At 34.9% G+C, this 27,368-nt stretch overlaps 1 protein-coding gene across 5 annotated transcripts in view; it reads right to left on the bottom strand.

Moving 5' to 3' along the window:
• The window catches only part of LRRC4C (leucine rich repeat containing 4C), a 1,453,400-nt gene that overhangs the window by 807,319 nt on the left and 618,713 nt on the right, over nucleotides 1-27,368 (bottom strand). For all 5 annotated transcript variants that reach the window (XM_043971634.1, XM_043971635.1, XM_043971633.1 and 2 more), the window contains one exon: nucleotides 19,890-19,974. The gene's annotated coding sequence lies outside the window, so the exon portion shown is untranslated. The remainder of the gene's footprint in view (nucleotides 1-19,889; nucleotides 19,975-27,368) is intronic.

The following is a 27,368-nucleotide window of genomic DNA, read 5'->3' as shown; positions in this document are numbered from 1 at the left end:
ACAGAGGAGCAAGGACACATTCAGATAGGTATGTTTTTAATACCCTCAGTTCACTGAACTAGACACAAATCTATCTCTATTCTTTGTATGCCCTCCACAGGATTAGGCCCTGAGTTTAGCTGAACCTTCCTAAGTACGGGTGAAGAGAGAAAGGGTCCCATCAAAAAACCCATTATCAATAATAGTTTTCTCACAATAGGAATTATATGCAAAAATTAGACAAAATTTGGTAGAAATTAGTCATTTTCTAAACATGCAATTATGTCTATACCTAGAGCTTAAAATATGATATGCTTCCAAAAATAGTATTTCAGCAAAATTAACCAACACATGACCATGTTTGGTATTCTCATGTCATCTTCTTTAGTGAGAATCCCTGATGAGAGTATAATCTAATTCTTCATTATGGCAAGGCTACGGTCTTATTGTTATCATATCCCTACTGCATGCTATCTCTTCTAGCAAGAGAGATGACTAGTTCTCCTAGTCTCCTGCTGCCCATGGTCCAACAGTCTCACTTCCCTGAGGTCATTTTCTCCTTTTTCTTCATGCTATATGACCTTTACCCAGTGTTACATACATCATAAAAGCTAAACTTGGAACCTCTAAATTCAGATCCCATTTTCTCTCCATTGTACTATACTTACCATAAATAATATGAATTTTTAAAAATAGCTACCACTTCCCAATGAATCCATATTAGTAACAACACAGCCCTATCATAACACATGTACACAAAATAGATCAATCTATTCCACATATCTGAAAATATATGTTTCATTATGCAACTGTAGTCAAGTATCTTTTTGTTAAAGGAAGATAGTTTTCTTCACCCTGTGCCCTACTACATCATTAATTCTCACTGCTGTGATTAAAATTCTGAAGAACTCCATTCTTTTCTTTTGTATTATTGGTTTAACTGTGGAACTGTCATCTTGGTTCTGCCTTTCTTTACTTTCCATCAGTTCATAGATGTTTTCCCTATATTTCTCCAAATTCTTGCATTTATCATTTCTTATGGATCAATAATATTCCATAATATTTTTATATCAAAATCTGTTTAGCTGCCTGCATTTAATTTAAATATTAAAGTGTTCAGATTCAAGAATATAAGGCTGCAAGGAGACCCAGAAATGAGCAAGGGAGGGAGGGGGAGGGGAAGCTGAGGAAGAGGAGAAAGGAAAATCTAGTTACAGAAGAGGCAGAATACTCAAGCCTCCATCTAGATTCAAAGGTTTTTCATTGACAGACTCTGTTTCAATAGTACTAAGCTTCATTCTTTGTTCTGATAATCACAATCTAGATTTTACACCCTGCAATTATCTTTAATTATAAGGCTACGCAGCTGCTTATTAAGATAAAGGGAAGATAGTAGCTGTGCATGTTGAGCAACCTGTGAACTCAAAAGAATTTGTTTCAGTTTCTGAAGGATGTTGGGATGGTCTTGGATAGTTGTTCAACATAGTGGCATCATTTGGTTCTTATCCGGGAAGGAAGACAGGAGGGGAATCAGAGGAGACACATTAAATGAGCCAAAGAAACTATTAATTTTTTCTAGAGTAGACTTGCTTTTCCTTCTTCTCAGATCACTTGTTATAGAGAACACTGTATATGTGAAATTTACATATATGGGGAACATAGGAAAACAAGCATACATGCCCTGGCTGTAGGAAAAAATACATCTCCACTCAATTTGAGGCCATTATTCTGATCCTGAAGCAAAACAAGAAAGTTTTTCAACAATGTCTTATTCTCTGAAACTGGCCAGAAATGGATAGTAGGGAAAGAAGGCCATGTAAAGCCTCTTTAATTGTCTTCTCTCTGATATATGACTTAGCTTAATCCCTGAGGTCTAACCAAGTAGATTAATGGTGGCTGTTGAAGCCAAGATTATATAATATTTAATGGAAATGAAGGGCTATGTTATCTAGGGAAAAGTAGACAAGCTCTTCTGGATAACAGAATGTTTGAGCTGATCCTAGAGATATCTAGGATCTTCCCCTAATTATGCAGACAAGGAAATTGAGGCAGAAAAACATTCAACGACTTATTCTAGTTGATAGAGAATCTGGGAAAGATCTCTTCCCTTACGTGGCTTTTAGTTTGTTAATGTATAAGTTGAGAATGATGGATTACATGACTTCCAAAGTTTCTTCTATCTCTAAAGATATAGCATGTTAATAGCCTTGATTCTCAGGCTTTCCTTTCAACTATTTCCTTTTGAACTCAAGCTGTCTTCTTTCTTTACCAATGGAATTAGTGCAGCATATTGGATTGCTCATAATTATCTCTGTAAGGGTGGCAATACCCCAAGATAAAAAAAAAAAACAATAAATGAAAGAGAATCAATCAATAAATTGATCAATTAACTATTGATTTTGTTAGCTTTAGAATTTTACTATTCTGACTCTGTAGTGCAGGGGAAAGAGTGTTGGGATTGGGACCTGTGTTCAGAGGACTTAAATTCTTATACTGTCTTCTGCTGCTTTGTACTAGTGACCATGGTTAAGTCATTTAACTCCTGTCATATGCAGTGTCCTGTTCTGCAAAGTGGGGTAATAAAACCTTCTTAAAACAGGACCTCTGATTTGGGTTTATGTTGCCCTAATCCAGGAGTAGTGAATAGATCCCAAGTTACTAAAGAATTCATCTACAAGAAGGTGGAACTGAATTATATGTAATATAACATATACCACCATCAACTGTTATCAATTAATACTTCAAACAACAAGCATTTGTTAACTCCCTAGTAAGGTACTAGAAAACATTGGGGGAGATAGTACTGAATTTGGAGTGACAGGATCAGAACCCATTTCCCAGCTTTTCTATTTCCTCCATGATTTTGGGCACATCATTAAAGCTCTCCATATTTCAGTTTCCTTATGTGTAAAATGGGTTGAACTAGAGGATCTCTAATGATCCCTCCATATTGGAATCTAATATGCCATGGTCCTACTATTATGAGAATCAAATGAGAGATATGATCCTTTGCAAATTATAAAACATTATGGAATAAGTTACCACTACTACTACTTCTGCTACTTCTTTCTTCTCCTTCTCCTTCTCTTTCTCCTTCTCCTCCTCATCCTCCTTCTTCTTCTCTACTACTACTACTACTACTACTACTACTACTACTACTACTACTACTACTACTACTACTACTACTACTACTGATTGCCCATGTGTCCTAGGGAAGTTAGATGATGTAGTGAGTAGAGCACTGGGTCTGGAGTGAGGAAGACATCTTTCTGAGTTTAAATATGGCCTCAGACACATAATAGCTGCCTGAACCTGGGCAAGTCACTTAACTTCATTTGTCTCAGTTTCCCCACCGGTAAAAAAAAGTGAACTGGAGAAGTAGATGGCAAACCATTCCAGTACCTTTGTCTAGAAAACCCCAAATGGGGTCAGTCAGAGTCAGACGCAACTGAAATGACTGAACAAAAATAGCCCATGTGTCCTTAGTCAATTTTCTTCATCTCTTTGGTCCTTAGATAAAAAAGTTTCTTGATTTCTTGAACTGTTTTTGTTTGTTTGTTTTTGAAGGGCAATGAGGGTTAAGTGACTTGCCCAGGGTCACACAGGTGGTAAGTGTCAAGTGTCTGAGGCTGGATTTGAACTCAGGTCCTCCTGAATCCAGGGCCAGTGCTTTACCACTGCGCCATCTAGCTGCCCCAATTTCTTGAGCTGTAAAATGGGAGGGGGACTTGACCAGATGACATCTAAACATTCTCCCCCCCCCATCAGCCAACCATTAATTTTACTAACTATTTTGTCCATTAAATTGTTTAGTTATTTGTATTTTTTAAAAATACAAATCCAAAAATCTAGGAGGTCCAGGGTTGCATAGAATTGAATTTACAAGTGAAAATATTTTATTTGTCCGACTACAAGGAATTCAAAGAAATCTTGAAATGATATATTTCAAGGTCATGCCATAAATGTCTGCTTAGTAGGAGCTATTTATAGTTAGTTCAATTAATTCATAAAATATATAAGGGCAAAGAACTCTGCTATCCTATCATTTTATAGAGCTAATGGTATGAACTGTGCTGAGCCAAGAGCAAACTTTAAAGCTGCTCTAACTTCTAAGCAAAATCCTATATTATGATTAGTTATGGATCAAATCCTATGAAGTGAGTAGAGTTGGAGGAAACCCCAGTGATTCAGAAGTAGAGGTGGATGAAAGAATCCAAATGACTATCTAAACCTTATCTAAATACCTTGGTGCTTACAATTGGGTCTGAAATCTTATTAGGACACACTTCCTCAAGAGGTTGTCATCCCTTTTTAATTTCACCTAGGTCAGAAAGAAGACTGCCTACTCTTGAACGTACTCAGACATACATGCATTTACACACACACACATTCATTTTCACAGTAAATGAAACAAAATGTTGGTGCATAGCCAAAACAGGAGAGTGGGGTTTAAATTTCAGGTGCTTTTGGCCAAAACATTGTCAAATAAGAATAGTAAGAACTAAAAATAGGAAACTAGAGTATTTATTTAAAAAATAACGTGCAAAGATTATGTTATTTCATGAACATGATTAAAATCATGGTGATTATTTTACTAATGTGGAAAATTCCTCCATGACTTAAGGTCTCTGCCCATTCACCAATTAAACAATCTAAAAGTATTTAATAAATGTCTGTTATGGATGGCACCTAGGTGGTGCAGAGGATAAAGCATTACCCTGGATTCAAGAGGACCCAATTCAAATCCCACCTCAGACACTTGACACTTACTAGCTGTATGGCCCTGGGAAAGTCACTTAACCCTCATTGGCCTGAAAAAAAAATGTCTATTATATGGTCATGTGCTGTCCTTTAGGATTGACTGGACTTATGATTTCCCTGAGAGGACACTCCTTTCACCAATGTAAGTTGGCACCTTCTCTGTGTGCTTATAGCCTTAGAAAAATGCCTAAAGCACTGAGATGTTAATAAAGTAAAGTTGCCCAGGGTCAGAGGTAGAACTTAACCTTAGTTCTTCCCAGTGCTGAAATCAGTCCTCTCTTCCCTACACCATGCTTATTCTCTATGTACTGTGGCTAAAAATAGAAAAATAGAAAACAGTCTCAAGAAGCTAACATTCTGTTGGAAAAGACAACCAATATGTATATAAAAATATACAAAGCATATTCACTGGAAATACAAAGGGATTTTTTGTAGAGGAAAGATGCTAGTGGCTGAGAAGAGAGTAGGAGGAAACCAGGGATTGAGAGGTTGAGTTGGGTACAGAGGACATCAGCATGGAGTATTGGGGAGACAAGGAGAAACCATTGCAAAACTACAGAGCCAAATAGGAAGAATCATGTGTGAAGAGCAAAACAATTTGGTGGGACTGGGCTGCCATCTGTGAAGGGGAATTACATATATGTATGGAAAGGCAAAAGGGCATTAGATGACAAATAGAGAAATTTATATTTCAGCTTAGAGTTACTACAGAGCCCCTGGAGTTGAGTAGGGGGATATAATGGTAAGAAACGAACCATCATCAACTCCTATTCTTATCTGGCATTTAATGTTCACAAACCTCAAACTTTCTAACATCTTCCTATCTCAGATTTCTTAAATCATATGGCCATACTTGAAATTCAGCCACACATAGTGATTACCATCTACTACATCTTATCTTTACCCTCAAGTGTTCCACTTCCCTAATTAGAAACCGATATTCTTCCACATGACCACAAAATCCTATATTGTGATGCTATGACGTCTCACCCCTATTAAACCTACTCTTTACTATCACCAAAATTTCAATTCCCTTCACCCATCAGTGTTTTCTCAGCCACTTCTGCTCTGATTTAGGTTCCCCCTCTTTAATCTCAATCCATGAATTTGTCATTTCAAATCCACACTGTGCTCTCTTGATTCACTTTTCCCTTTGTCTCATTACCACTGATCTCTTGCCAAGCTTTAAACCCAAATTTCTCCCACCATTCTGGGGATGTCCTAGCCATGCTGCGTGGCTATATTGTAAATTCATATCATCCAACCTCAAGTGATCTCCACTTCAGCAAATGAGTTCCCTATTTCCTTCCCTAAACAACCTTATCCAAACCCTTCTCTTCCCTCATGTGGCCTTTTAAGTTCCTGTCATCCTTTAACATTTCAGCTGAACACTTTGTCTTATACTCTAATGAGAAAACTCAAACCATTTTCTGTAAGTCCCTTTTCTCTTTTATCTCAATACTGTTCAACATCGGCCTCTACTTCCCCCCTCCCCCACCCTCTGCCTAGTCTCTGACAATTAAGTGATCCTTTTCCCCCCTTAATGTTGCACATTCTACATATGTGCTTGATCATATCCTTTCCCATCTTCTCCATAAGAATGCATACTTAATAATCCCCTCATTGATTCTTCAGCTTTACTCTATCTACTGATTTCTTCCCTACTGGCTTCAAACATATTCTGTTAGTAGCCTTGTTAGACCCCATGAGCAATTCTATGCAAATGATTCAGAGATATCACCCACACCCAAACCCACAGGCTCTTCAATAAAACTTCACTCTGTTTATCACCAGTTGCCTATTGTACTGTATTTTAGGGATGTCCAGAGAAATCTCAAACTCATGTCTAAAAGTGAAATAATTCCCTTTCTCTGAAAGCTCTCCCATCTTCCAACTTTCTGTTGAAAGCCCCACCATCCTTCCAGTATCTCTTTTGAAACACAAAATGTCTTCCAAACTCTTCCTCTGCCCTGAATCCATATATCCAGTGCCAAATATTGTCATTGTTTCATCCACAGCATCTTTTTCATTATATATCTTCTTTCTACTTATTCAGCTACAGTCTTGGTCAGGTTCCCATCACCTCTTGCCTAGATTATTGCAACAGCTGCCTAATTGGTCTCCTTGCTGAAAAGATCTCATTCCAGTTCTCCTTACTCACTGCTGCCAAAGTAATATTCTTTAAGTACATATGTCACCATGTGACTCCTCTACTCAACCACTTGCAGTGGCTTCCTACTGCCCTGAGAGTCCAATAAAATCTTTGCTGTTTAGATTTTTAAAGACTTTTATAATGTGCCTCCAACCTGTGTTTCTAACCTCATTGAACAGTACAGCCTCCCCCCACCCACACACACATACACTCTGATCCAGCCAGACTGTTGTGCTCTCTGTTCTTCACACATTAAACTTCATTTTGTTTTTTGGTGAGGCAATTGGGGTTAAATTACTTGCCTAGGGTCACACAGCCAGTAAGTGTTAAGTGTCTGAGTTCAGATTTGAACTCAGGTCCTCCTGACTCCACGGCCAGTGCTCTATCCACAGCGCCACCTAGGTATAGCCCCTAAACTTCAGTTTTCATTTCCACGTCTTTGTACAAACCATCACAAATGTCAGGAATGCACATCCACCTTACCTTTATCTCATAGTGTCTTTCTCTTCCTTTAATATTAAATGGAAACCATCATCTGTATGAAACCTTTCCTGATACCTCCCCTACTACTACCCTCCACCAACCAGCTATCATTGGGTAACTACTTTGTAATCTATATCTAATATGTACATACACATATCTAGTACATATGTCTATATAAATAACATTATATAGTTTAGGGTTTAAATTAAGATGTTTGAACTTCTAGGTAGTGGTTGAACCCAGATTTTATACATTCCATGGTTACTATTCTTTTTCCTGTGCTGTATTATTTCTTATGGCAAAGAAAAGGAAAATTGAGCTTTAATCTCCCAAAAAGTTTGTTCAATGGATCATTGTCAGAATCCAGTTTTAAAAAATCTTTCACTGAGGACAAGAGATAAGGAAATTAACTTTTTGTGGCAGCAATGATTTATTTAAGATAGGAGAAAATAAGAACAGAATGGTGACATCAAAAGTGGAGGACATGGAAGATTGAAATGTCATTTCTTCATCATAAGGAATAGAAATGATATCAATCACTTTGGAGAACTACAGATTTTCCCTCTCCAAGTGTCAGAGGACTAATCTTAGGAATTCCCTAGTTTCAGTCAATTTTAAGGTATTAATTATTTGTATTTATTTCTACATTCACAAAACCATCAAGATCTTACTTTTTTAGTAACTGTGGTTGCATCATCCTTGTTATGTGAATAGATAATTATTCGTCAATTTTAGGCATCTATGATTTGAAAAGTAATCTCTAGGGAATGTCTAGGGTCACATAGTGGTTACATACTTCCTGAAGCTCAGGTAGGATTTATACCATTGCATTTCCTCACTCCAAGGCAAGGGCACTATCCATGGTACAGTATTGCTGTGATGTCTTTCCTATTTTTTAAGATCCTTAATAATTTTTAATTAATGAAAATTTTCTAGTGTATAGCAGCCTTCAACAAGTTTTATATTTAATACTTATACTTCATGTTACTTTTGTGGTAGATTTCTTCTTCTACATGTAAGGAAGGGATAAAAAAAAACAGCTGGTGCCAACCTCTATATATTAATTGTTTCCACAGTGTAATGAAAAGATCACTGGGTTCAGAGGAAGGAAACCTTGAATGTAGTCTCTTGGCTCTGCTGCTGCTTAATTGTATGACATTGGATAGACCCCTTTCTCTCTCTTGTCCTCATTTGCAGTTTTCATAAAATAATTGGTTTCTTCTAAATCAATGAAATGGAATGCAATATTAAATGATACATATAAACACGAGTGGAGTGACTTAAAATTCTGTGACTTGAAGAAAAGCATATATCTCTACACTTGGGCCATTACTATGTCAAAGTATAATGTTTATTTTCATATACTTACAGATCCTCACAGATGGTACTTTGAAGTATCATAAGAGATTTTTTTCTTCTGAAATAATGCTATCCTCGCCTTCTTTATTTGTCAGAGGGAGCTAGGTGGCCCAGAGGATAGAGCACTGTGCCTCAACACAAGAAGAACTGAATTCAAATCCACTGTCAGAAACTTACTGTTTTGATGACACTGGGTAAGTCACTTAACTTCTGTTTGTTTCAGTTCCTTCAACTGTAAAATGAGGATAACAATAGCAACTACCTTGGAGGACAGTCCTCCCTTACTTAAATCCAAATTCACTGCAAATCATGTCATCACCCCAATGTCATGATCCTCTTCAATAATGAAGGATAAACAACAACAAACCACGGGGTCAAGACTCTAAGGTTAAAATTTCAGGATACTGATACCACTATCCTTGATGAAGGAAACATTTTGTTATAATGCTTTTCCAAAGTCTCTTACATTTTATTATGTTGTTCCTTCCATATTAGTCCTTGTATATGCTTGGAATGATTTTGCTTAGCTGGATGTTTTATCAACTTAAAAAAAAACTGGCAATATCCTTGCTTACTTCTTTTTTTTTTTTTACTGTATGAGATGATAACTGCACAATTCTATTTCATTCTTTCTCATAAGGTTTTACAAATAAGTTTTATTTTTTAATCTGACTGCTTTTGGCAGTCATATCTGACTGTCTGTGGCAAATCAGACAGATGTTTGCAGAGCAAAGTACTTTTGTGCTCTTTTGTCTCCTTGTTATGGCAATCAGTTTGCATTGCTTCTGATTGTCAGTTTTTTGTTGGAATATTTCACCGATGAGTTTTCTATATTTTGTGGCATATCTTTTTTTCTCATTATAATCTCTTTTTTCCTTTTTTATGTTCTCATTCTAATTCTGAGTTGATGATTTAACATTTATTTCAGGGTAAAGTACTACATTGATAGCAGTTCTTTTACTGATTTTGGAAGCATAATATTTTTTTTTCATGAAGTTTCTTGGGCCTTGCCATACTCGGTGGCTCCCAATTCTTTCCTCAAATAAAGTGTTCATGATATAAGAATGAGGACTCTGTAATGTGAAGATCTTTGTTCTTTCTCCATTTTCTTGAACTTCTCATATATTTCTCCCCAGCCTCAACACACCCAACTTTTTCTACTAATGTCACAAAGTTTCAGAATTTTCATTGATTTAATTTATTTAGTCTACATTCTCATATGTAGAAAACATTTATGGTAATAATATATAAATGCTTCAAGAGGATAGGAAGAACAGTTTTCCTGACTCCAGATCCAGCACTTTATTCAATGTGCTACTATCTGCTATCTATCTATATAGATACCTATGTAAGGGTAGGTATGTGGCACAGTGGATAGAGCATCTGGTCTTGAATTAGGCAGGCCTGAGTTCAAATCCAGTCTCAGATACTTAACAGCTGTGTGACCCTGAGCAAAACACTCATGTGTGCCTCTGTTTCTCATCTGTCAAATTAGCTGGAGAAAAAAATGCCAAACCACTCCAGCATCTTTGCCAAAAAAACTCCAAATGTGATCACAAAGATTCAGATATGTCTGAAACAACACAACAATAAATATACAAGTAATGATAATATAGTTTCGATTGCACCTCTCCTTTCAAGGGATGGAGGAATTTGGAATGGAGTATCCATGTTAAATGGTTAGGTAAACAATCCTCACTCACAAATCATTTAACGTATCTCAATTTTTATTTTTTTTTCCTGTATTCCTATGTCTGTCTATGGTAGAATGGCCTATGGAAAGAGAGTTGGTTCTGAGTTCAGGAACAATTTATATTTATGCCCTGTCTCTGATTCATACTGTTTATGTGACCCTGGTCAAGTATCAGTATTCTAGATTAGTCTCCAATAATAATAGCTAACATTTACAGATCAATTGGAAATTTGCAAAGTGTTTTGCAAATGTTATCTCATTTTATCCTCATAATAACTTTGAGAAGTAGGTGCTATTATTATTCCCATTTTATAGATGAGGAAACTGAGACAGATGCAGATGAAGTAACTTGTCCAGGGTCACAAAGCGTCAGTTTCTGATGTCAGATTTTAACTCTGGTCTCCCTGACTATAAATCCAGTTCTCTATCTACTACATAACCTAGTTGCCTCTAAATTGCTGTGAAGATGCTGATCTGAATAACTAGAGGGATTTTTCTCACTTGAGAGTTCTTTATAACAATGAACACATAGGTCAAATCTCTATATAATACATATATTTATACATATATATAGAATATGTATGTTATATATGTGTGTGCATTATATCTTATATATGTGCATTATACATTATACATAATTGTGTGTGCATTACACATTATACATAATTATGTGTGTGCATTATATATGTCAATAAATACTCATATACAATCTGTATATTTATATTTAATATGCATATGCATACATTATACATATATCTGCCCTATGATTTTTATATAGTAGCATTCTATGTATTGAAGATATATTTTTCCAAATGTATTTTATTATATTTTTTCCAAATTATATGTAAAGATAATTTTCAACATTTGTTTTTGTAAGATTTTGTGTTCAAATTTTTCTACCTCTCTCCCTTCCTTTCCCGTTTCCAAAGCCAGCAAGCAATCCGATACAGTTTATGCATTAAAATAAAAATATGTGTATTTCTAAAGGACTTTTAGTTTGCTTTTATTTAGTATTTCTTTCATAGGAGAGTCATCAGCAAAGTAGTTTATTGTTCTTAGAGAGATCACAGCTCCCACTCATTGAGGATAATAAAACATAATAGGAAAATATTAAAGTGAATTAACTCCATTGGGTCTATTGTTAGGAGGTATAAACTATGTGGGTGGACATAGAGAGTGGAAGTACCACACAGATACCACAGATTTACTCATAGTCAGAAATGTGACACCTACCATTATACATTTTTAGCACTGGAAACGAGTCAATATCAAGATCACAGGAAAGGAGACTTTATATTTCTTGGCTAATCCATTCTCTTGTATTTCTTTTTGGCTTGTTCCAGCCAACCTTTGATTACCATTATATAATTTATACTCACAGTCTTTTACAGAAGCCAAATTCTCTAGGAAGTACAATGTACAATTTTCAATGTGATAGGTGGGGAAAAACACATACACGCACACACACACACACACACACACACACACACAGAATATATGGGTCAAGTGACACAGAGTGACTAAAACTTAACTTAATTCCAGATCATAGTCATGAACAAGAAGAGAGCTTTTCATTGCCATGTCTCCAGAATTCACATGATTATTCCAATACTATCTTCCTGATGTTCCTAATTTTGTCTGTTTTCCAATCCATCAGCTGGAAACCAAAATAGGCATGTGATAAAATGGACAAGAAAAGATACTCCTAGATTTCTGAGGTGGGAGAGGAACTTTAGATAAAGTTAGACTCAGTTTCTGAACTTCTGGGCATTCATCTCAACCAAACTGCCTGAGCTCTTGTGGTGAACAAATGTCTAGAACTGAGGAGCTTCTCACTGATAGATTCATGTTTGTACATGCTTTTGAAAGAAGAAACTGGGAATTCTTTTTTTTTTTTTCTGCGGGGAAATGGGGGTTAAGTGACTTGCCCAGGGTCACACAGCTAGTAAGTGTCAAGTGTCTGAGGCCAGATTTGAACTCAGGTACTCCTGAATCCAGGGCCAGTGCTTTATCCACTGTGCCACCTAGCTGCCCCCAAACTGGTAGTAAAAATAAATGGAATGACATCTCTCAATGGAAGATAATTATTTAAAATCTTAGGAACTTGGAATTCAAATTTTATATTTGATTATTTGGTAACACTCTGACAATAGGATTTAAGTCATAGAGACAGACAGCCTTTTGAAAGCATTGAACCAGGTTCTACAAAATACATTCTGAAGAGAACATAGTGTTATCCCTGTCTTATATGACAGAGATATGGCTAGGCCCTAAAGCTGTACTTTCTTTGGTATAGGTAACTTCCACGTGAAGGAATACCATCTATTTATACCTATTAACACCTTCTATGCTATTTATTATTTTATAAGCTTGCCTTAAGGATTGAAAGTTTGAATGTCTTTTTAGGGGCACACAGTCTTTGTAGGATCACTATGTCAGAGGATAGTCTTGAACAGAGGGTTTCCTGCCTTTACAACTGTATATCTAGCCTCTACATCACACTACTACTAAATTGATGAACTGAAATTTGAATCCATATCCTCATATTACTAACTCAGTATATTTTCCATTGTACTTTATTGCTCCAGACAAATGTTTAGTCTCTGAATCACAGAGTATCTCTGTCTTTTTCCCTCTGTGTCTCTGTCTGTCTCTTCCTTTCAGCTTCTGAAGCCTTCTTCCTGGAAAATACTTGGAGAGTTCTGCTTAATTTTTCCTATTTAATATTTTTTCAAATCAGTTTTACACATTTCAAAGCTTTGCCAATTTCAAGAGGGAAAAGTCAAGAAAATGATGAAAAACATTAAGGAGCCTGCCAAGAATCAGACCTTTTTTTCTCTCTCTCCCCAAGACATCTCCACAGCACATCCTGGCTTTGAGGAATGCAGGTGCCCTGTTATTATTATTCTCTTAATCACAAAATGGTGTCTAACCTTTTTATTTTACAATGAAAGAAAATTAAATTATTAAAAGTGTGGTAAAATGTTCTGTAGGAAATGCTGCTGCTTTTTTTCAAGTAATTTAAATGCCTTCCTTCTCCCTGGAAACTTGAAAAAAGACACCTTTGGAGCCTTTGCATTCAACCAACTGAAAAAAATTAAACTCTTTTTAACCTGTCTGAAAATATTTGCAACAAATCAACAACGAAAAAAGAAGCAACTGCTATAGGTTGTTTCTAAGATTTGATTGAGGGGATTTTTTTCCATGATGGCCTTAAGACAGCCCATGACAGTTCTCTAATTTTCTTGTCTCGATCATTTTAAATACACTTCACAGAAAGTATGTGATTCATTGTCAGGTGCACCCCACAGAAAGAACCTAGGGAAAATACTATTTTTTTCAGTAACAAGTTGTTACAATGCTTGTTTGAAATGTCATGAGTGTGACTGCAGCTCCAACTTTCTGCGTAAAGCTCAACATCCATAGAGATGTAAACAGAGGACAGTTTCAAAGGAAAAAAAGCCCAGAGACAACTAACTGTCACCAAAACCCTCAAAGGGAGATAAGTGTGTTACTAGACAAAGTAGACTGTGAAGAGAGAAATCTGTATTTTAGGAAATTTGGGTAAAGCAAACTCAAACTCTGGGAAAAATATCCTTCAGATGAATGAATCATGGATGTACAGCTGGCAGGGATTATTCTGCTCATCACATCCAATACTGTCCTCTTACAGATGAAGAAACTGAGGCACCAAAAAATGAAAAATACTTCTCAAAAGTGACTCAAGAAATTTCATTTTGATTCATGTTCTTCCATTCTGGTTTTAGCCTACTTCTCCCTAAAAAGGCCTTGTTTCTTCCTTTCTTTATTTTAGCAACCAGTTGTTCAGTTATCACAAAATAAATTTTCAATGGCCATGTAGTTATAAAGTGTTAAAAACAAGATGGGAATGTGAATGGAACTTGAAAAGACATTGAGTCCAAACACCCTGCCCATGGGAAGATATGTGTTGCATCTCTTACAGTGGATTGGTGTGGTTTTTTTTTTTGTTGTTGTTGTTTTTTAAGTGTAAAGCTATGTTATTCATTTTTTTCCTTTCTGTTGGTGGGATGGTTTTAGTTGTATTTATTTGTGTTTTGTACATATTTTTAGTCTTTGAAGATCTATGAAGTTTTTACTTTTACTAATTCATATCTCAGCCATCCCAATCCCACTTGGATTGTCATCAACTAGAGACCATCTCTCTTTTATTGCTCCATATATATATATATGTATATGTATATGTATATATGTATGTGTATATATGTATGTATATACATACACATACATACATATATACATATATATATGTATATATATGTATATATATTATATATATTATATATATAACTAGCATGAGACAATCAGGGCTTTGAAACATGGTACATAATTTTAGGGACTTGAAAACACTTTTCATTATAAGAATGGACCTTAGAGGTTATCTAGGCCTAACTACTTAATTTCTAGTTGAGGGATGGGGAATCATAACATTTACATGACTTCCACAATATCACACAGGCAGTAAAAGACATAGAATTTGAACCAACATATTATAATGCTAAATTCACTCTTTCCATTATACTCTAAGAGAGACAAAAAGTCTAATTTCAGTGAACAAGAAAAATAGGATAAAAAGAGTAAGCCACTAGGTGACCTCTTTCTTCCTCCCTTACTATCACCCTCTCATAGCTACCTCAGAAACTGGTGGTTTCTGTCCCAGTGTCCAAAGAATTGACTTAAGAATGTTTTTTATAATTATTACTCTGGGTTAAATTACATCTAATTATTGCTCTGAACTTAGCTAGGCTGGTCATCATTTGGCAGACACTGAGGATGAACTCCTTTGAGTTGCTTTTCAAGTTGGGTAGAAACTGACAGGGTCTAACAATCCAGTATGACCCTCTTCATCTGGAATTGGAGGAGTTTAATTGGAGGTGTGTGTGTCTACATAAAACTGCAGAACAGTTATGACTGAATGATCATAGAACCCACTGCTTACTTTGTCATGGCATGAAAATGGCCTACATTAATTCCAGAAGGTCCTACAACTCCTGAATTTGAGAGTTGGAAGAATCTTCAGCATCTATTTAATCTAACTCATAAATTAAGTTAATCTGCAATATATTATACCCAATAATTGACTTTGTCTTGAAAATCTTCAAGCAGAGGAAAGCAATCACATTTCTAGACATTCATTCCATAATTGGACAGGTCTGATATTAGTAATTTTGATTTTTTTCCCTTTTTTTTTTTATTCCACCTAGGCCAAATTTTCCTGTTTTGAGTTTCTACCAATTGCTACTGCATTTCTCCTCTGGGCTAAATGAGAAATAGCCTGTCCTTTCTCCACAAAACAGTTTTTTTTTTTGAATATGTGAAGACACTATGATACCCCCACACCCCATGTTTTCTGTTTATGAGGTAAATATGTCATGTTTCTTGTCATAAAATAGCTTATATCAGTGATCAGCATAGTAAACATCCTTTTTAAGCTGAATTGTTGGTGGGAGGAGAATGTACACATTCTCAACCATGTGATGTTAATTTTCAAATAGAAGCTAGTTTCTAATTTAAGGAGAAATTTTATTTCAGTATGTATTCTTACAAAGGCAAAAATCAGATTCATTTGGAAGTTCAACATAGAACTTTATCCTTTAGAAATGTAATAATAGTGTACCTTGGACCAAGAAATAATCTCAATTCACTTCATCTTTGAGTTAATATTTTAACTTTGTAGCATCTTCGGGATATCAGATGTCATGGTTAAGTATATCTAATATATGCCAAGATTCTAACCTTTCACAAGTAAACCCCAACCCATCCTCTTAGTAAACATTTTTTAAAAGATAATAAAAAATGTTAATAGGTATGTGATTTTGTACTATTCAACATTGAACATTTTACTAGTATAGCTGTTTGGTTCCAAAATTGAACCAATAATAGCAAACATTTATATATTCTTTAAGGCTTGCAAAATTCATTGTGTATATTATCTCCTTGCATCTACCAACTTGTGAGGCAGGACTGAAGCTATCCAAATTCTCATTTTTTTCTCACAGGGAAAATAATGCTCAGAGAGATTGTGTCTTGCCCAGGGTCACACAACTAGCAAATTTCAGGGGACAAGGGTTAAGACACATGCCCTTATGATTCCAAGACCATCATTCATTCCATTATACATCAATATCTCTCTTGACTTTTGTCAAGAAACTAATATGAAATGAAATGGGTACAAAGAAATTACATTCACTTACCCAAGTCTTTATTAAGGTTCTACAATATCCAGTTTACTATGCTAGGTACTTGAAATTTACTGATAAAAAAATACAGTTTCCCCTTCAGACAGCTCATAGTTTAGGGAGGAGAAACTGCACACAACTACATGTGAGGCAAAATTTATAAATTTATAAAGATAAAGGCTTTCAGATAATTTGTGATGAGGGAAATCATTTTCTTCTGGAGGATTGGGAAGGGATCAGTGGAAAATTCATTTAGGTGGTAACACCTGACTGCCTATAAGGAAGAAAAGGATTTCACTGCTAGGGTTTTGTGTGAATCAAATTAAGTTACCTTGGACAACACTTTGAAAACCTTGATGTACTATAGATAAATGTGAGCTATTATTATAAACTGAGAAAGAAAAAGTCCAGGATATGTATTGCTAAATAACATCAGGGAAGTGTGCATTTTCTAAGGATGGATATTTAGCAATCATTAACATCAGTGTCCCTGAACAACCTCTCCTCTCACCATGCCTGACTTGCACCCATTCCTGAGTAGGAACAGCTTTTAAAACAAAGAAAACATTGACCCCTTTTTCCCAGAACCACTAGATATTACTCTCCATTGCTTTCCATGTTTGCAATTTTGTGATTGAGCCAAAATGACAATCTTTCTGTTCTTCCTTCTCATAAGGATAAGATTCAAGAGTATTGTTTTTTATTCAAAACTCTCATCTCCCATCTTCATGCCTTTGCACTAGTTGTTTCAGTGCATCCCTGATTTTCATTCCCTCCCTCCCTTCCCATCGAAGTAATAGGGTAGAAATCAGACTCTGTAATGATAAGTTCATGGCTGGCTGAGCCATGTGGGAAAAATGCAAACAAATAAACAAACAACAGAAAACATTTTTTAAACATCCATTGTAAAATTGGTGAACTTTAAAAATAAAAATAATTATGACACACACAATTCTGTCATTTAGTGAATATAAACTCTAATCATCCAAATCTTTACATATTATGAATTAAGCACTAAATAGAAGTGTTTTAATGTAATTCTGAGCCATGGATAATGCATATATATTCCATTTTATGTTCAGTGCATTCACATTTATGAGTAAAGACTTGGAAACATTCACTTTGATTTAAGCGTTTCAAAGTTTTTCCAACTCTATACCAACAATCACTTCGACCACTTGATGTTTGATAGGGCAGCTTCATCTATTAAATACAGGCAAGATTTTCTGGATTGGTTTTATAAATATAGTCTTTTAAAAATAAACTTTTAATTTTGTAATTTTAGTTCAATTTAATTATTATACAAAATGTATTTCAAATTATTCTTTGATTACAAAAGACCGTTATATGCTTATTCATCCTAAAATACAGTTCAGTAAAGTACTATATTTTATGTATTTTCAAATATTTTTGCATCAAAATTATATAAAAATGTGATGTTCTGGAGATAAAAAAAGAGTTGCATTTTGTCAGTAGTTTTAAATCTACTACATTATACAGTGATGACATTTGCAAAATTGCAATTGTGAGTATTCCAATATAAATTATTACATAATATATTTAGATGAATTTCATTTGCTTTTATATGATCATAAATTTTTATATTTATGTGTTCTTTAAGAATAAATATTTTATCTTCTAATTGATCTTTCATTTGAATGCCACGTATTCAAATATTGTATATGTGTGTATGTGAATTTATGTATTTATCCACATCAAGACAAAGCCCATGTACTTTATCCCATCCAAGGGGATCCCCTTCTCTTCCCTTCTCTTCTTGCCTTTCCTCATCTCTTCTCCAATACTCTCCTTCTCCCCCATTTTTTGCCTTTTCCAGGGGCCATAGTAAAGTTATGTGTCTGTCTATCTACATATGGATATGAATATGCATTTATATATAACTATATGCATATGTAAGTGTACACATATCATAGAAATAGATGCATACATGCCTGCATATGTATATATGTGTACATATATACACACATATATGCAAGTAATTGCCATCCTTTTCTTCATCTGTTATCAAATTTGATAACATCAAAAATTATTAATCATATAGCATATGCAAGGCACTTTGCTAAATATCAAGATAGATATAGACAGATAAATAAGACATACTATAGCCTTCATGATTATTATTATGTATTCTGGAAAAATGCAGCAAAACTAAATGCATATAAATATTTGTATGTGCATACAAATACAAATTTGTGTAGCTATATATACATACGTGTATAGGTGTATATGTGTGTATATACAGATATATATGGACATATACACACCTATAAATATATATGTGTATGTATGGAGGAGAGAGGTTGGGAGGGAGGGTGGGAGGGAGAGAGAGAGAGAAATGGTAAAACAAAGGAACGAATGTATGTAAATACATTCCCAAAGATAGCACTTAGATTTTAAGCTAAAGCATGGTATATTCACAAAGTTTTTAAATATCCACAATTATAATGTTCTTAAAATAACATTACTCTCTTTAATGGCATTAAAGTTAATCTCTTCATGGCTTGTCAGTTCTGTTCCAGAAAAATCAGAGCATTATCAGAGAGGGAGAAAAATCAGAGATTTTTCTTCTCAATTCTGTATTTATCAGCTTACATGTAAAGTTAAAACATCCTCATTCAATTCTTCCTAACAAGAGAGCCAAGACTCAAATGTCAGGACATCTATATTCAACTGCAACTTCTGAGAACTGACCCAAAGTTATCCGTATTCTGTCTAAAAGGATTTTGCTTGGTGGGAGTCTCTTTACCAGGTGGATGTGCCCAAATGAATAGCAGTACTCACATGGTAGCATGTTTTAAAATTAAGATACACAAAATAAAATTGTCTCATGTTTATGATATTCATTAATACACTTTTTAGCTAGAATGTTATATGGTAAAATATCTAGACAAAAAAGATCAAATAATTTCATACATATTTTTGATGTATTTTAAGTTCTATAATAATTTATCTTTACTTCTTCAAATTATAGAGCTGATGATATTGGGGAGGAAAAAAAACTATTCTTTCAACATCCACAAAATTGTGTATAAAGGACATATCAAAGAACATTTCCACATTTTCCCCCAGTGGTCTATGCTGAGCTACAATGACCACACTGTAGATTCACTGACACCACAGACAGAAATGCATCAACCAAGGTGTGGCCATTGACAAGATTATTTTCAGTGTGCAGAGCTAAAATAATTTGACTTCCAAAAACAACTCTCAGAAACTTACATACATTTAAAGTACGAGGTGATGTACCAGCTTGTTTGACTCCACTTTTCCCATGTGATCTTGAATCCTTGCAATAGAAAGCATCATTTCTAAAGAAGAGATGAAATTAAAATATCACATTAAGACAAAGGAAGGTAAAATTTAAATCTCAAGTAACTTAACATGAAATGTCAAAGCTACCCAAAGATGTAACTAAGTGATAGTGCACATTTATGTCCCCATATAATTATATAATACTATTTCTATAATTTAAAATTAGTTTTATTTATTTAATTAAATTTATTTCATTAACATTTTCCCAATTATAAAAAATAGCCATCATTTAAAAAAAAATTAGTTCCAAATTCTCTCCATCCCTCCCACTCCTTCCTCCTTGTGAAAGCAAGTATTTTGATATTAATTATAAAAGTAGCATCATGCAACATATATTTCTATATTAGCTACATTGTAAAAGAAAACAGAAACATGATGAAACAATAAAAATAAAGAGGAAAAATTTGCTTCAGTCTGCATCTTTCAACATGGGTTTTCTGGAGTTGTCTTGCTCAGAGTCCCTAAGTTTTTCACAGTTGAGAATCATTACAATATTGCTGCGACTGTGTACAATGTTCTCCTGGATCTGCTCCCTTCAAATTGCATGAGATCATACATGTCTTCCCAGGCCTTTACCTGAAATTATCCTGCTCATCATTTTTTTATACCATACTAGTATTCTGTCACAATCATATATCACAACTTGTTCAGCTATTCCATAATTTATGGACCTCCCTTCAATCTCCAATTTTTTGCCACCAGAAAAAGAGTTGCTATAAATATTTCTTGGACAAATATATCCATTTCCCTTTTGTTTGATCTCTTTGGGATATAGACCTAGTATTGATATTCCTGTGTCAAAGGGATGTAGAAATATATCCTTTGATATATACATATATGTGTATAAATATAAATACACACAGTTTTATAGCCCTTTGAACATAATTATTTCCATTAAAAAAAGAATATTCTAGAGGGCAGCAAGGTAGAGCAGTGCATAAAATACCTGCCCTGAAATCAGGAGGACCTGAGTTCAAATCTGGACTCAGACACTTGACACTTACTAGCTGTGTGATCCTGAGCAAGTCACTTAATCCTCGCTGCTCCCCCCCCCCAACAAAAAGAAAATCCTTAGTCAGATAATTTTTAGAATCTGTAATTTTGCTGTCCAAATTACCAAATTGATAATAGTGATACTATCCTATTCCCTACCTTTTGGTCAATATAACAAAGGGTCAAACTTGTGAGTAGAACTGTCTCTGATTATTTTTTCCAAGTCTCCCTGTCATAGAGGTGGAGACATTGAATAGGATGTTACCTCTGCTTAAGAATGCTTCAGCACAAATCCCAAATGTAGTTGGAATCTTCAGCCCTCCTACTACCTCCCCATGACCTTGGGTAAGTGTTTTAAGCTCTCTCACCCTCAAGTTCCTTTTCTGGAATATAAATAGTTTGGAACAATTGATCTCACTGGTTCCAGCTCTAAACTGAAGGTACTATGATAGGGTTCTATGCCAAAACTAGAGATCACACCAGAATGCTCATTTTTATGATAATCCTAGTTGATGGCTGAGGAATACATGAATCAAACCTCTGAAAGTTCATTTCAATGCCCCAACAATCCATCCAATTTCCAATTGTTATACCTATTAGCTGATGTGTAATGAACTTTTAAAGAAGTGAAACCTATTTCCAGGAGAGATAGAGAAATCATCAGGCCAGAAAAAGAAAGAGTAAGACCATTTTGGAAGTTTGATTATTGTTACAGAAATTACATATCACTAACAAGAGTGAAGTCAAATAAAGTCACCAGACATTAAATAAGCATGTATTCAATGACAGGCACTAAGCTAAAGCTGTGAATAAAACAAAACAAAACAAAACCTAAGTAATTAAATAAATAGATGATAAATAAAAAGAAGAAGAAAAAAAGGTCGCCTTTAAGGATCTGACATTCTATTTGGAAAAATCATACATAACAGGAATTTAAAGGTAAGGGAGGGTTTGGGAAGGCAGGATAATTTACCCTCACAAGTACATGGTGAAAGAAGAAATCCTGAGGGTCAAGTATAGACCCCAGAGATGAAGGAAGGAGTAAGCGTGGTTTGCCTAAGTCCTTCATTAAAATAGCAGTTTGGGAAGGAATTGACTTGTTAGAGGAAGAAGTCACATGGGCAGTGGGATCTTCAAAGAGGGCTCCTGGAGAGTGGAGAAAAAAGATGCTCTAACAGGTATGAGATGAGCACATAGAGGAATGAAGGAGTGAAGAAACAAGAATACTCTGACCTCTTCTTTCTGTGTAATTATCATAGGGGAAAATCTTAGCAGATAAAATTTGCATTCAATATTTAATCCAACTTATAGTTGCCAAAATGATACTATCTTATTCACAAATCTGTGTCGGACTGAAGAATCTTCAGCAGATCATACTGTCTTCAGAATAAAATATAAACTCCTAATCTTCACATTTAATGACCTTCATCATCTGGAATAACCTCAACTGTCCTATTTTAGCAAGGATTAAACCAATCATGCTTTCTATTTTCTAGCCAAACTAACCTATGTTTACCCTAGAATTTCCTGGAATCTATTGCTTCTTTGACTGAATCCTTCACTATATCCTGCTTTGGGCTTGCCCTCCTTCATACGGACTACTTCTTCAACTCCACACCTTAGATTTCTTAACTTCCATCAAGGATCAGTTCATGTTCTTCCTTATATGAAAATTATCTTCTGATCTTTTTAATTATTAGCATCTTCTCCCTCTTCAAAATATGACCTATATGCAAATGAGTTTACACATAGTTTTCCACAATAGCACCCAAGCTACTTGAGGTCAGGTTCTCTTTTTCATATACCCCTTTCCCTGCCTAGTTAATCACATTGTCCCTTGCAAATGTAGCACTTAACAGTTGTTTGGTAGATTGGATTGAATGATATGCATTAAGGGACATTCTGTGTAAATACAAATGTTGAGAATGAGAATGGGAAAAGGTATACAGTAGAGAATCCAGGTGGCTTGAATACTGTGGAATTGAAAGGAGAATGTGAAATAGGCTCAAAAAAAGGGGTGAGAGCCAGGTTTTATGGAGCCTTAAATCCTGGATAAACTTTTTCCCCTTTAAATTTCATTCTATAGATGTGAGTTTTCATATTGTAAAATATGTATTTTAGTAAATATATTTCCACCATTTATTTAATACAATAAATTTGTTAGTGATCTATAGAGAAAATGTTCCTAAAGTAAAACATACTTGAAAAATAAACATTAGTACACTGCAAGATCCTTGATGAGAGAAACTATTGAATTTGTATCTTTGTATCTCTACTACTTAGCATAGTGCCTGGTATATTTTATCATTTCCATCAGTAGTAGTAGCATCAGTATTGGTATTTGTATTATTAGATAACATCAGTGATTTCACTGAGGCACCTTGTAGCATAGTGGAAAGAATGTTGGCTGTGGAGTCAGGAAGACCTGAGCTCAAATCCATCCTGAGATACTGACTTGCCATGTGGCCCTGGGCAAGTCACTTGGAATATGTTTGCTTCAGTTTCCTCAAGTACAAAATTGGTATAATCATAACACCTATCTCTTACGGTTGTTCCAAGCATCAAATAAGATATTATTTGGAAAAGATGTTTAGAGCAGGGCCTAGCATTTAGAAGATACTACATAAATGGTTATTTCCTTCCCACTTTTCACCCCATTGGTATATGGAGCCTTCTATGAGGGACTTACTTTACCAATATTGAGAGTTGGGGTACCAAGAAGTTAATTGACTTGTCTAAAGCTTCATACTATGAATCAGAAGTAAGTCATAGACCTAGGTCTTCCTGATTATAAGGATAGTCCTCTATTCACTATACTATTCTGTCTCCTGCCTGGAACATAAGGGACAATTAGCAGCTTTTTCCACAAAGAATTTGATTCCACATGAACAATAAATGATCACCAAAGTCTTGCACTGTCAACAACAACTGAAATTAACCTCAGTAGCAATGTCCTAGCACTCAAGATTCCTCAAACTCTTTTATGCTCTAAAATTCCTTCCATGGAGAAATTATCTGAAATGTTATAACATAATGATACAATTCACTTTCTGTTACTACTAAGTGTCAAGGAACTTGTTTCAAGTACCATCCAAACTGGAAGAATTGTTGGTAGAATCATTAAAAAGAACAACTTTTTAAAAAAATCAATAATGAGAACTCACTCCCTTGAGCTAGCTCAGTAGAGTATGCAGGGATGAGAAGATAAATGGCCAGTACTATTTCCTGTTCTTAAATTGACAGTTCTCTTCCATTGATAAATAACTAGTGCAGTGGACAAAAAGTCTTAATCTCCATCTGACCTTTCTCATATTAGGCAAAGACATCACAAAGATGCTGAAATGTAAGACAGAAGACCAAAGATGGAAGAAAAGGGAAAATGCAGATAAAATGAGAACCAGTGAATAATAGCAAGGTACGAGATCACAGAAAAAACAAAGAAACAAAAAACAAACAAAATAAACATTGACAACTGGGAAAAGCAATTTGTTTGATAACCCTTTTTGTCCAAAGGTTTTCATGACTTCTCTTTATCCTAATCTAATTCCTACATGTTGGTCTACTCTTCTGTTTCCTTTTCTCAATCATCATCTATGGCTTATCCCCTAATTTTGCATTCCACCCAAATCTCTATTCTAAGACCTCTTCTGTACTATCATTACTAATAGTTTCCTCCTGGATTTGGATTGTGAAAGATGTGAATTCAATTGCCACCCAAAAAGCTTTAGTAATTACAGGGCTGTAGGCAAATCATTTAAACACTCTGTGACTCAGTTTCCTCATTTGTAAAATATTAATGTTAGATTTAATAATTTTAAATCTATGATCCTATGCTCTTATAAACTTCCATGGATGTAAATATCATCACTATAAAGATGACTCCAAGACCTAAATATCCTAATTTCCAACCCAAACTCCAATCTCATAGCACGATTGTCTATTGGATAACTGGACCGAAATGTTCCATATATTTGTGAAACAACTCCAGAACAGAACTTTTCATTTACTGCAAATCATACCTCTTCCTTATTTATTTATTTCTTCGAAGGCATTTTCATCTTTTTATTGGACCAAATTCATAACCCTCTTCCTGTTTTAGTTGAGTCATTTCAGATGTGTCTGATTCTCCATGATACTATTTCTGGTTTTCTTGGTAAAGCTACTGGAATGATTTACCATTTCCTTCTCTAGGTCATTTCACAAATCAGGAAACTGAGGCAAACAAGGTTAAGTGACTTGCCTAAGGTCATAGAGATACTAAGTGTCAGAGGCCAAAATTGAACTTAGATCCTCCTGACTCCAAGGCTGGTGCTCTATCCTCTGTTCCTCTTAGTTGCCAAAAATCTTATATTCATCTTGAATTTTTTGTTCTTCCTTCACTTTTAATATTTAGTCATTAGCTTAATCTTGTTGATTCTACCTTCTATAATATCACATGAATCTTTCCCCTTCTTTCTGTTGGCATGGCCATCACTCTATTTCGGGCCCTCACATTACCATAAGTGATGAGCAGCTTCCTAATTGGTCTTTATAACTTAGGTCTTTTCCTTTTCCCATTTAAGCTACTTGTAATTGATCATATGATTCTACTAACACAGAAATTAGACAAAGTCACTCACCTGTTCATTACTCTGCAAAAGTAAACAAACAAGCAAGCCTTTGAATCCAGTCCTAATGGATGCCTCTAGTCATAATTGAGCTAAACAGTGGCATTAAGTGAAAAGAGTCTTGTTAGTAGACACCAAAAGAAATTTCCTTTGCTAGTTTCAGGAAATTTTATTTCCCATCCTTCACTCTTTGCAGGTTTCAAGAACCTTATCCATCCTTGGGGGAAAAATAGACTAAAAGCTTCACTAATTAAAATTCATGGCCCCAGCAATGACTAATGAGATAGATTGGGAAATATTTCCCTACCCACATAAATTGAGGAGTATCCTCTCAAAAAACAAATACCTGATATTTCAGAGGCTGCTACATTTCTATTTGTACATATTTATTTGTTTTAATTGAAATTAAAATAATGTATGGAACATATAAGGTTTTTGAAAAATGCTCACTGATGGATTGCTTGATGATGATAATGTCACATACTAGAAGGTTAGTTGAAATTCAGGCCATTGGATATAAAGGGAATGAAGTGACAAAGCAAGTTGGAAAAAATGTTAATGAGGCATGGGAAAGAATAGGTTGTATTTTATGTTGGTCATAATAATTTCATTAAAAAACAAACACAACCATTCCTTTTAAAAGTTTTATTTTTCTGAGTGGTTCATTTCAATTGAATAAATGCTTTTGAAGTGACTATTATATATAAAATATTGTGAAATCACCTGGGGTTCCCACTAAAATTAATAAAACATGATACCTGACATGATAGAGCTTGTAATATTATACAGGAGCATGGCACATACGGTAACAATGCTTCTAACAAATAAAACATAGTAAGGATATAAGAGAGATACATATTACAAGAGATTCAAGATAAAAGAACAATTCTACTATTGGATCAGCAAATATGATGTAGACTACTTAAAATTTATCTTGGGCCTAAAACTGCATTTGCTTCATGGATTTCAATAAATCAAAATGGAATATGAAATAAATGAGGGACAAGGAATAGTCCTGACCAGGGGATGGTACATGGGCCAGTTTTTCAGGATTGTACAATTATTCAAACTTATTACAGGTACTCGTAAGCTACTAAAGCTTAAAATTAGACTAAGTTTTTTGGTACACCCTCAGTAATGCACAAAGGGAAGTAGTGTGAGATAAGGTTGAAATGATATCATGGTGCTCCATTACTGGGGACCTGGAAAGTCAGACAAAGGAGTGAACATTTTGTTTTTTCACTTTGGTTTATATTTATGATTTTGTTGATGTGAGGAACTTCCAGCGTGGAAATGTCCTCCAAAAATACAGATGCTTCTTGTCATCTCTGGCCTACTCTTAGGGAAGTGCTTGAGATACAAAGAGTTTGGGTGACTTGTTCATGACCAAAAATGCAGTATGTTTCAAGCCCAAGTTTTTCTTATTCTAAAACCGAGCCTCTCTCCTGGATATAATGGGGAATATCAACTTAAAGATATCGAGTGAAGTACCCATGAGAACAAATTCTGTTCTATTTTTCCTTATTGATTGAAACTCATTTATGATAGGGTTGCCAATAATAAACATTTGGTAATATGCCTGTTTCTTTCATCTTCTGGTCCCTATTTAGAGCATAGAAAGAGAAGAATTGCATCTGATTTTCTGTTCCTCTAAGAATAGGCTCCCAATAAATAAATTCTTTTATGCGAAATGCACTCATGCTTACATTCAATTCAGGTTTATAGGGGAGGTATATTGAAATACCAAGAAAGATTAATCAAGGCTATTTAATTTAGCGATTAGATACATT

This window comes from Dromiciops gliroides, chromosome 6, assembly GCF_019393635.1.
Source record: "Dromiciops gliroides isolate mDroGli1 chromosome 6, mDroGli1.pri, whole genome shotgun sequence".
Lineage (NCBI taxonomy): Eukaryota > Metazoa > Chordata > Mammalia > Microbiotheria > Microbiotheriidae > Dromiciops > Dromiciops gliroides.
Note: the sequence above shows the minus strand (reverse complement) of the source record. Positions and strands in the feature narration are given on the sequence as shown.